This window comes from Pezoporus flaviventris, unplaced genomic scaffold, assembly GCF_033815535.1.
Source record: "Pezoporus flaviventris isolate CSIRO_AGI_PZ_B2104156 unplaced genomic scaffold, CSIRO_AGI_Pfla_v1 ptg000029l, whole genome shotgun sequence".
Classification (NCBI taxonomy): Eukaryota; Metazoa; Chordata; class Aves; order Psittaciformes; family Psittacidae; genus Pezoporus; species Pezoporus flaviventris.
The window spans coordinates 13,772,919-13,785,389 of record NW_026892577.1 but is presented as its reverse complement, the minus strand read 5'-3'; the positions used below and the strand labels follow the sequence as shown (position 1 = coordinate 13,785,389).

Here is a 12,471-nt window from a genome sequence, read left to right as displayed (position 1 = left end):
ATCAAACCAAACCATGGAATTATTAAAACTGAAAGTTAGGTGGTCTCCTTCTGGCTTCTTTACAAGAAGGACAGGGAACAGACCTGGAGAAAGATGAAATGGAATTCTACTGAATAGGAAAGACACTGCATGCAATGCGCACAAATGACCTTCCCTCAACATGACACTTCAACAGAAGTGCTTTTTGCTTTCCTAAAATGCAAAGATTAGACAGTTAAACAAACCTCATCTTTGGTAAAAGCACCTCTAAAAATCTGTGGCTAAGGGAAATCAACACATTTTTTGCAGATTAATAATGTGACTCAAACACAAGTGCTTCAATGCGAGAACACAACATAAGAAAACTATCAGTAGAAGATAGTATCAGCTTAATCTCAAATCAATCCAGTACATCTCCAGCGAGCAGATTTCTAAGCACAGGAAAACAGCTTGTTTTTTTTTTTTCCCCACTGTTTTCCTTCTTCCCCAGCAATTTCTTAAGGCATTTCCATATGACATATAAAAAGCCCAGATATACATTCCCATTACCAAGTTTGTAATCATTCCCACAAGAGCATTAAGTCAAAATGCTAAAAAATTGTTTGAACACAGGTATAATATGAGGAAGAATTCCAGTTTCCTGAACAAGTATCATTAATATTGCCACTACTTAATGAATATTGTATTTCACTCTCAAAGCTGTTTGGCTCAGATCAGTGTAATTAAACATATCGTGACAAACATACACATTCATAAAAAAATCTTCTATTTGTACTTGATCCTGAAATCTGAGGGACTGTGTATAGCACTCCAGTAAATAGTGAAAGATCTTATCTGTAAGTCTCATTATATGGGTCATCAATAATATTAGAAAGGATTGCTGCGTCTCAAAATTGGACAACAAAAAACAGGGGAGCTTCAGAAGAGGGATAACAAACACGATAGACCAAAAGAGAGAAACATACATCCAAGGCACTATGTCACTGCCTTACTTCATTTATAAAAGAATCGGCTAATAATGAGCATTAATCTGGTTTATGTTTTTTTTAATGGTATGACATTCTAGATATATATCTTCAGTGAAACAGACTAGTGGCACATTAGCTTACTTTTGTTAGTGTTGCATCCAATATAATTCCAAAAATAGCTAAAAAGCAAAACCAGGAAAGATAGGAAACTCAAATAGGATACAGACAAGGAAAATCTGGTTTAATGACACAATTTCCAAAAACAAGTATAAAATCAACATAAACAGGTTCATTTTCATCTTGACTATCTGTAAATGTTTAATGTGAAAAAAAAGTGATAATTAACGTTTCTATACTCTAATGTTTAAGGAGTCATTACAATCAGCCTTTGTTTGCTACAGAGTTGGCAGCAGAGACCTGCTGCATTTGAGAAGGGAATGTTTTAGGGTCATTTAACATTATATCACTCTTGGTGATCCAAGAGCTGCTATAATTCTGCCAAAGAGTATAGAGGGTTTCCCAGTCAAGTTTCATCCTGATTTTGATTATTGTTTATCTCTAGTCCACGTCTGAATAGTTGTAGTAAAATAGAGGAAGTTTTACTCCTGAATTTGAGGTCAGCTTGTAATGAACCATGGTTTCAATCGCATGAACAGCTGCTTCTTTTATAAGCAAAAAGGGTTCACTTACAGTTCAGGGTAACACAGTAATAATTTAAGGAACAAGGAAGCTTCTATTCATTTCTTTATTTTTTATATGGTTTCGAAACATTTTGACATCTGAGTGCCTATAGTGGACTTGTCTGAATAGAATGTAATATTGACACTACTCTGCTTTACAAAAAAATGAACAAAGTGAATTTTAAAACTAGAAATACAGTAGACCTATCAATCATCACATAAAAGCCTTTTTCATTGAGAACTTCATTTTTCATAGCAAGAAAAGCTATTATTGAGCTTCTAAAACTTTGTAACTCAAGTTAACAGGGACATAGTAAATCAGGTATGCTCTCTGAAAACAGGACCAGAAATGTCAGGAAATGACAGCAAACCAAAGGGGAAAACATCCAAAAAAACAAGACATTACTAAAGTCATTGGGACATAAAATTTCTCAGTCAACCAATACCTCAACAGAAATAAAAAGGGTCGGGGTTTTGGTTGGGTTTTTATGACGGGTTTTTTTTTCACCCTCTAATTTGCAAATATTCTTCTGGATAAGCAGTAATACTTTCGATTAATTACAAAACCACACAGAAGAAGATTAATGAGAAATTTTACATTTGTTCTCTTTTGCTCATTTGTCCAACTAAGAAAACACTCTGCTGGCAGACACAGGATTAAGCCATTGCCCCCACTCACAGCTGTCCTGAAGAGAACTTCCAGTTCTCCTTCCTGACCTTTACTGAAGACTTTAGCCTGCCTGCTACTGCCACTGTGACTTTGATTCAGCTTAGATTTCTCCAAGCTATTTCATACGTGTGCAACTGTTCAGTGGACCTGCTTCTTTTTTGTAGCAACTGAAAAGGTGAACAGAACCTGATGCTTTACTTTACTTGTCTCATTTCATTACTCAGCCATATGCACACTTTTTCCCAGTGTTAACTTACTGCATGTCTTGATTTCCACCAATTCCTTTAAATTTTACTAGCCAATACCAGCACACTCACTCACACCAGGCTCTTCCACTTAGAGGCATTCATTTAAAGGTATCCAATTGCATTGCAAGACACTTGAACTTCTGCTTATTTCTCTTCTTTCTTTATCAAATAGCCATCATCAGGTATGAATGTTGCTAGCACTGATTTCACAGGTTACTAATGGCTTGCTAAAACATAGTGGTGCTGCAGTTGGTTTCTTTGCACAATTTTTTTTTAGCATGGTGATAGCAAGGCAAATCCAAATCCAAGTGTCTGAGAGTTTTATTTTAGCTAGGAGACAAAGCTATGTTAACTTTCAACTCACCTGAAGGATGACCGTCACAAAGAATTCTAAAACACAAACCCTATTTTAAATAGGCCAATGGCCACAATTTAGAGGACAGGAGGAATGGAATGACAACATTACAACATACAAAAGGGTACATGGCTATCAGGCTGCGCCTTTAGTCCTCTCCCATGGCTGAGCTGTTACTTATCTGATAACTCAAACAGGCTGTTGGCTCCTTTCTGAAGTGACTGAGGCTAATTCAGCATTTTACATGACCTAATTCAGAAAATATGTAGCTATTCCACTACAGCATACCCTGCTCTGCAAAGTTATTTTATTCATGTCTATGTATTTCTAAGGCTTTGGAACACTTGGAAACTTACGTTTCTGAAACCTGCTGATCTCCACATGCCCTGCTTCCTCCCTAACACTTGCTGTAATTCACCTCTTTACTAGATGAAAAAGTAACTAATTGGTCAGGGTACACTAACCTCAAGGTCTTTGCTGGATCGGCCATTTGTAAAACATCACATAAGAATGGCAGGAACACTTCCTGCCACACATTCAACGGCACAACACACTACAAAGAATAAATAGCACCATGAAAACGATCTCTCCAGGTCTCTTAATCCTAGGAACAATTTTTGCCAATCCTTGTAGCACATGCTTGTGGCCACTGGATTAATGCAAATCCCATATTTGAAACCTTTTTTATTCTTTCATTTTCAGTGGAGAAAAAGCCTCAAGAATCTTGATATTTCTAACTCACACCATTGCTTCTTTTCATGCTCAATTAGATTTGTTTCCATTATTATTCTTCTTAGCCTCTCATTTTTCTATTTTTGATTCTTCTAAAGCAAAGGATGACTTCCTGAAACAGAAGCATGACCAGCAAAGCAATACTGCTCATAATAAAATGGAGACCTAAAGAAGAAGTAAGATGCTGACTGCCAACAAACATGTATTTATTTATTTAATGGATGTTATTAACCACTCTACTGAACCCTACATAGCTGGTCAGCACCTAAAGAAGTCATTCATAAACAATTTTAAACCAAGTAAGAGGGAAGTAAGCACCAACTAAAGTTACTAACAAAACCAGCCTACTTTGCAGTGTGCAACAAAGCAGCCTCCATTTTTAGAGTTTCAAAATGGCAAAGGCACGAGGTGCCAGATTCTTTGAGAGGTTTGGTAAGATTTAGATACATGTATTTCTTAAGCCTTTGACAGTCTCCCTCACAACTTGGTTGACAAATCACTTCATCACATCTCCAGCAGTAACGCAAACCTTGTGTTACTGTGTTCCCATCAAAAGTTAAATCAAGACAAAGGTGAAGCTACTGGTTGTCACAGCCCCCGATCCTGTAGGAATTCTGAAAAAGAAATCAAATTTGATGTTTTGCTGCTTCCTTTTAACATGCAACCTGTATTTTATGAGATCATTGCTTATAGGCAGCAAAACCACACCTTAGAAGTTCAGTTCAGATGTAGCAGTCAGATTCTAATAATATTCTGAAACTGGGAAATACAGCAAGCACAGGTGAGATCTACCTATCAAGTACATATAACGTTCTAACTAATAAAAGGACTGTTTCACAAAGTCAATTATAAACAGCATACTACAAGGCATCTCGTGAGACCTCACTTGGAGTGACACCACTAAGGTGGTGTCCTTAACATAAAAAGGACATGGAACTGTTGGAACAAGTCCAGAGGAGGCCCATGAGGACGATCAGGGGACTCCAGCACCTCCCATATGAAGACAGGCTGAGAAAGTTGGAGAAGAGAAGGCTGCGTGGAGACCTCATAGCAGCCTTCCAGTATCTGAAGGGAGCCTATAGGGATGCTGGGGAGGGACTCTTCATCAGGGACTGTAGTGACAGAACAAGGGGTAATGGGTTAAAACTTAAACAGGGGAAGTTTAGATTGGATATAAGGAGGAAATTCTTTCCTGTGAGGGTGGTGAGGCACTGGAATGGGCTGCCCAAGGAAGTCACGAATGCTCCATCCCTAGTGGTGCTCAAGGCCAGGTTGGACAGAGCCTTGGGTGAGATGGTTTAGTGTGAGGTGTCCCTGCCCATGGCAGGGAGGTTGGAACCAGATGGCCTTAAGGTCTTTTCCAGCTCTAACTATTCTACAATTCTAAAAAAAAAACAAAAAACAACACCACAAAACCAGACAAATGTCTCCTTTGTATCCAAAGCACAGTGTAGTGACCTGGTGTATTTCTACCTTGAATCAGTCCACATTTTTGAGCTAGATTAAACCTTTATATGTTTGTAACAATTCCTGCTAAAACACCTCTGCAAGTAGTTATTAATCACAGTTCACCACTTAACAGAACTATTTTATAGAGTTATAAAAGTGAATCTACTGCTTTACCAGGTGGCATTCTATTTGTTTCATTGAGATGTTTATATTGTTTGAGAAGTAGTAGCAAGTCATTATCTAAAATCATATCAATCACATTAACTCAAAACAGTATTGAGATTCATCACTCATTTTTCTTTTTCAGCTACTAAGCTTATTATTGCCTTGAGTTCTTCTACTTCCATTACCATTTGCTTTTCACATTAATAGTACTTTGATTCAGCATTCCTCTGAAGGTCTGGGTTTTTTTTAAGATAGTGCTGAGGTAGATACCTGTTATTTTGAGGATGCAAGGATGCAATTTACATTCAGGGATTAGGAATTGTGCAAGTAAGCCTGAAGAAAAGAGAATGCAAGTTGACCAAAACCAGGGAGTACTGTGGGTATGCTAGTAATAAAAAGTGACAGAAGACTGTTGCAAGTAACTAGAGGAAAACACACCAGAGAAATTTCAGGTTCCAAAACACTGCAAAGGGACACTGTGAACTCTGATGCTAGAATTCAGACAGCTTTGCTGTATTCTGCTCTCAAAGCACATAGCACATGATAAAATATCAAGCAGGAGATCCATGTATCTGACAAAGAAGGGGTAGTTTTTTAAACTAACCATAGAACGTCAAATATTTAGATACCAAAAACAATCATGATGGAAAAACAGCAATGCTAAAAATGTAAGCGTGAAAAGGAAACTTCCGTAATGTTCTATGGGCATAACAAGAAAGTCTCAAGCATGGTACTTCCATATCATGTCAAACACAGATTCCTCAGGATTTTAAAGAACTGAACAGCAAACATACATCCACATACAAACATCAGAATGTTTTAATCACAAAGGTGGAGACTTGAAGAAATAGATGCTAAAGTCTCAGTGCAGTAAGTGGAAAAGTAACTGTTGTGCACAGGGTTTACTTTCTTTGCTTTATAACATTGAATGTTTCCATCCTGGTTAAAACAAGCAAATTCAACCACCACTTGTGTTAAGCCAAAGGAACAGCATATCACTGAATTTCCAAGTTGAAATCCACAGGAGAGTTAAATAGACTTCCAGAAGCTCTGGTTCTCTGGTTCTGGTACCTTCCATCACATTGATTATTACTATTAAAAAGCAATTTAAAAACAAATAAGCAAGACACAGGCAACAAAACTTCAAAATATCATAGAGATTAGCTTTCTTATGGACCAATGTGAAAATCCAGCCCCACTTTGGCCCAGTACAAACATTCTTCAGTCAGATGACATTTCATTTATATGCCTCCACTAAAGAGGAGTTTCCTTTTTACACAGATAAGACTGCAGCGTGCACATGTATGTATGTGTGCATATGCATAATGGAATGCATCTCAGCCATGGAAATCCCATCAGACTGTAAAGGTTTATGAATGAAATCCAGAGGCCCCACAGAATGCCATCAATGATGAGCCATTTTATAGACTGGGAAATAATAAGAAGACTTAAGAAAGAAAAAAAAAGAAATGGAATCTGTAGCCAGAGACACAGTAATGTAAAACAGACTGCTGCTTGAATTGCACACTTGAGAGAACCAGTCTGAAACGTTCTCTTGATAGAACCACAGCAGAACCATTCCTCACAAACTATGCTCAGGGATAGGCACTGCTGTTTAGAAAAATCAAATCAGCTCTAGTTGTAGCAGCAACTGCCAGTGTGCCTTATGCAGCTATTACACTTCAGAAAAAAAAAAAAAAAAGAAAAAGAAAATTACTAGAAGGACTGGTGTTACCATACTTTGCCCTCCCAACCTGCCCAAGCTCATAAAACTGTGAATTATGAGCAAAAGATGACAGTTGAACTTCTGGGGATACACTCAGGCTACCTAAACCCAGCTCTTTGCCAACATATTTCAGTAACTATTGTGTAAATTCAAGCATTTGCCCACCACTCTGATCTGTTTTAGAAATACAAAATTACTAAACCAGGACTCAGCTACAACTTTCTTTTGGGTTGTCAAATTACATAAGGAGGAATAGAGACACTTGATGTAACTTAATACTAGCTGAAATAAATGGCAAGTGTCTTTGTTTAAACGGGTCAAATCCCATGGTCAGCAGTCAGAAAAAATCAGAGTGAAGTTAATGGGATTCCGCCCTAGACAGTTACAGCAAATTGGCCCTTGTGATAATGAAAATAAATTAATTCTGTAATTTCAAAGATTTGAACCGGATTAGAACAAGCAGGATACAGTTTTTCTATTTCCATCTTAATAAACTGCCAATTGCATTATATTTAGAGGATGATAGTTTCTTCAGGGCACTTTCTCAAAGTTACAGCAAAACATGACGACATTCACCCCCTGTTTCTGTCACTACTCACACTATTTTATTCTACATTATTTACTGGATCACAATGATCACATCCTTCTTTTGACCCTAAACCTTAGAAAAAATACCAAAGACTGTTAAAATACTTACAGTAAAAGCATCCATCTAATCTTTCTACTGGAGCAAAACAGTATGCTCTATCAGGAATGAAAAACTGGTTTCACTGAGGCTCACTTGACATAGGAATGAACCCACTGAGTATGGAAGGTAAAGACAAAGGGTGTTAAAATAGGAGTGAAATGTTGCAAGGAGCGTTTCCCCTTAATGAATTAGTGGGAGATTTGTAGCAGGCCAGCCAGGGTAAGTCTTTCAGCATGTGTATCCAGAAGTGTCATGGACTTGCTGCACTATATCGTTGCTGCCCTTTCCATGAACTGGGCAGTTTCCTTTCACCAGTTTATTTTCACTTCTATTCTGGCAGCTGTCTACAGCGGTAGGCATTTATCTTAAATAATTTGCTACTTGTTGAAGAATTCATTTGGGGGGGTGGGTGGGAAGAGGGAAATAGCCATTCTTGGTGCACCATGTCATAACTGAGTAAAAAGAAAATTCAATAAAGATAAAACAGATTTCCCACAGATTTCTTTCCCCCACTTCAGAGGGGATCTTATACATATAGGTATGCTACCCTTCCCCCAAGAAAAAAACTACCAAAACTTGCTGAATTTAGCTTTCCAGTTATTGCAAGTAGCAAAATTTGTGGAAGCAGTTTGTTTTTACTGAAATCCTCCAAAGGATTTTCCTTACACAAAAAAGGTGAATGATGACTGCAGTAAAAAACAAACCTACTACTAAAAAAGTGAGGATAAGGGCTTTTCCTTTCTTTTTCACATTACTAACTGCTTGCAATAATGAGACAGCACCTTTGGTGCAAAATACCTGTTCCCGTGTTCAGCAACTTGCCTCAAGAGCAGAGTTTCTGGAAGGAAAAGATAGGACAGTGGAAATTCAAAGGCAATAGCAACATTTAGTGGGTTTTTTACTGAAATGTACTTTAATTTCTGTATCAAGAGCAAAATGATCCATTTCCCCAATTTTTAAAGTACTGTGGAAGAAAGAAGAAATGTCAATGTAAAGTGCTATTGGCAATATAAACGGCTGTTCCAAGCAGGGAAAAAAAAAAATGAAAAGAAAGAAAAAAAGTAAATATTTCCATTCTCTTGCCTGGCTACAGTTATGGGAGGCTGGCAAAGTACATTGCAAAGCAGACGTTACAAAGCGTTTGGTAATTTTTATTAAATAGGAGTGAAAGCAAAACGGGAAAGAGTAAAAGTAAAATTACATTCTTGTGTTCCATATATGAAACCCAAGGGAGCAACTGGTATTCCAAGCACTGGTTGTTACAAATGATTTGATGAAAGACCGGTAGCTGTTAAACTTTAACGCTTTTCTAGACTTTATACAAATTCTGTGAAGTCAGAAGTTCACTGCAGCAGGTGAAAAACCAGGCAAGCCTCCCTAGCCCTCATTTACTCTCATTTGAATGCAACAGTTTACACTGCAAGTTTGCATACTGTAGCTCCACAATAAAGTAAGCAGAACTGTAATTTGCTGTTTAGCATAGCTCAACTTTCCAGACTGAGCTAGCATTAAAACTAACCACTTCACAGTTGCAGAGCTAAAATAACCCAAACAAACAAAAACCAAACATCAAAACAAAACACCATTGCTTACATAACACATTCGTTATATTTACAAAATGCACATTGTTCCTGTTCCACTATAGCAGGAAAGTTTCAAAAGCAAAAAAACAACAGACAATGTTGAAAACAAAATATTTTCTTTTCACTATGAAGTCTGACTACCTGGCACTCTCCAAATGGAGATTGACAATGTTAACCAGATGTTCCCCATTTCACAAGTGTCTATGTCTCAAAGATCAATATCCTCTTGGAAAATCCTAGCTCCAGAGCTCAAATTCAAGCTTAAACAAAACAAAACCAAACTGAACCAACATCCCCCAACCTCCACAGCATGCAATTCTTCCTCACTCTGTGTATATAAGTATATACTGATAAACAAAATGAGTTTAAAGTTGTGTATGTACATGATTGTATCTGTTAAAGAGGAGTTAGAATCTCAACTGCAATGCCCCGATTCACCTGTCAGCAGAAAATTAACTTCAGCTATGCAACTGTGTCTCCTTGAAGCTGTCCAATACTGAACCAACAGCTTTGACACTAGTTAAAAATCAAAGCCAGACAGATCTGCTCCAGTTCTAGCCTGTTAGAAGTTGGTTGAAATTTTCATGAGAATAGGAATTTCCAGGAGGGTTGAATTTCAAAGAAGAGACATCTTATAAGAATTGCTAACCTTGAAATATTTATCTTGGAATCTTATGGCATGTGGATGCCTTTTCATCTGTGCCCATTTTTTCAATGCAACCTTATACTGCACTGGACCTAAACCTATTTACCCAATATGCTTAAGGAAGCACCAGTGAGAGTGACATCTGTATTGCCCCCTGTATTGAGGCTTACAAAACTATTTGAATTTTAAATTCAAATTTAAATTAAAACCTAACCAGCTGGTTAAGTTGCGTGTGTGGTGGAAGCATCTCAGATCTGCTACAGCTGTATTTACCTAGGAGAGAGAATCTGAAGGGAAATTAACATTGGTACTAAGCTATAAATACTGAAGATCATTTGACATAGTTTCACCTCCAGTAATCTGCTTAGCTGATGAAGAGCAGTGTGACACCATCACACTTAGGTACTTTCAAAGCTAGATGAGCTTCTGTATTTTAAATATCTGGCAAAGTACTACACAGTGTATCAGCAGGAGTGCTGTTATCTTTGATTTATAGTAAATACAAATATGTAAGTCAAAGCGCTGATGAGAGATTTAAGTATTCTAGGATTAAAAATTAATTTAGCCCTAATCACCTATAAGGTGACAAAGGAGGAGGCATCAGCCAGCAGCCTGTATGTTATTCAAAAGAAAATAGGAAATATAAAGTCAGAGCACAGGTACCTAGCAAAATTAGTGCAGCCTGTGAGTCTTGTTTTGTTTTCGTCAGAATTCAGCCTGATGGCCATATTGATAATGTAACAGTGGCTCTTGCCAAACTAAGAAGGTGTTGTCAGCTTTGTTCTATTCAGAGCTGATTCAGCAAAAGCTAAGGTTATCCAATATTTTGCATTATAAAAGTTTCTTTTCAACTGCTTATAATTTTCTTATAAAAATTATAAAGTTTTATGATTATATATATAAAATATATAAATAATATAAAAAATATATAAAACCTATAAAATTTTGCAACTCTCCAACCGTTCATCTGAACATTCCTATTCCTCTTATCTGTGCTAGGACACTCATGTGGAGAACTTCAGTGCAACTGTACCACTGCTCCACAAAATGAGAATAAGAATAACTTCGCCCCATCAATACATTCAGATGATAATACCTAGCGCTGTAATTCTCAAGAACAAGGATTTAAGACTTGGCTGGGAAACCACTATTTCACATTTGTATAAAATCAGATTGGAGGCTACTATGAGGTGCCAGTGGATGGGGAAAGACAACAGAAAGAGGTTTGATCAGACCTCAACAAAAGAATTTATGTCTGCAGCCTAATTACTTCCTCGCTGAGTAGACAACAAGCTACAGATGCCATCAGTCCAAACCTGTGACAGAAGTGTCTGTGGGATCAACTTTGAAATTGTGTCTGATGGAAATACAGATATTGCTCACAAAAAAGTGATTGCTGTATTCAGCTTTCTTTAAAAGAAAAAACCAGCAAGTAATAGCCACAATCCGTTAAAGCATAAGCAACATAATTTCTTTTCCCTGATAAATCAGGTCTAAATACCTCAGACTCAGAGCCCCAAACTTAAACTCCTGCACCAACTTCCCTGAACTTTTATCATACTTTATAAAACGGGGGGCCCCTACTACCCCATGGATCTGCTGTAAAAACAAAATGTCTTAACTAAGATCTCTGAGGCCTAACTGCTCCAGAAGGCATCCTTGAGAAAAATAAAGAGGGTGTTTTGAACCTCAGATTATAAACAGCAGTATACTCAAATTAAATGGAAGAGGCACCCAACTGCAAGTGCATGCAAGTACAAAAGGAGTCAGTCTGTCCAAAATCATAGCCGCAGTTAGGCCAAACATTTCTAGATTTCTTCCCCTTCATGTTTTGCTTCAAGCATTAGTTGCTGACAAAAAACCTTTTGCCATTACTTATCTGGGCATAGAAAGAGACAAAGCCAAAACCCAAAAAGCTGTTACATGGTTTATTTACTTAAAAAAACATATTTTCATTGTGATCTGAACGAGGCTCAATAACTACATTCTGGGAATTAAAGATTCAAACTCAATGTTCCTAACTGGTATTTTTCCATACAGCCAAGGCTTTCAGAGATGCTGCATGATCTAGTGATGGTCAGAGAAGACTGTAAGTCTTTACAATGCTGGGTCCTAGTCCAAATTCACAGCACTGACTCATAGTCTGGGACGTCACTTAAACTCCTATGCCTCAAACAGTCCAGCTGGAAAATACGAAAGAAAAGCAGCAACCCTGAACGAGAAACAGCTATTATGACTAAGATCAGCTCCTGGATAAATCAAACATCAAATAAAATGTGTTTTCCATATGGAAGCTGCTTTTCTAAAGTGGAATAAAAGGTAAAAGCCTGTCAATTATAACAATCTCAGAGGCAAGTAGTGAGAAAAGCAGCTCTGTGACAGACCAACAGGAAAGACTCAGCTTGGAATGAAGGCCAGTTATTGAGGTACAGTGACATGGTAGACAGAAGGTAGTCAGGCATCTGGCAGCAACAAAGGTGAAACCATGATTTGAGGAGGTCAGAGACAACAATGTTTCTGAGTCAGAAAAGGTCACTTATTCAATATTCCAGCTGTAAGATGAAAGAATGCAAGTGGAGATT

The 12,471-nt window shown here is 37.5% G+C and overlaps 1 long non-coding RNA gene across 1 annotated transcript in view; it reads left to right on the top strand.

The window, feature by feature from the left end:
• The first annotated feature begins 7,388 nt into the window (after positions 1 to 7,388).
• LOC133272236 (uncharacterized) overlaps positions 7,389 to 12,471 on the top strand; it is a 346,583-nt gene continuing 341,500 nt past the window's right edge. Inside the window, exon 1 of the long non-coding RNA XR_009744376.1 lies at positions 7,389 to 7,398. This is a non-coding gene — a long non-coding RNA (uncharacterized LOC133272236). The remainder of the gene's footprint in view (positions 7,399 to 12,471) is intronic.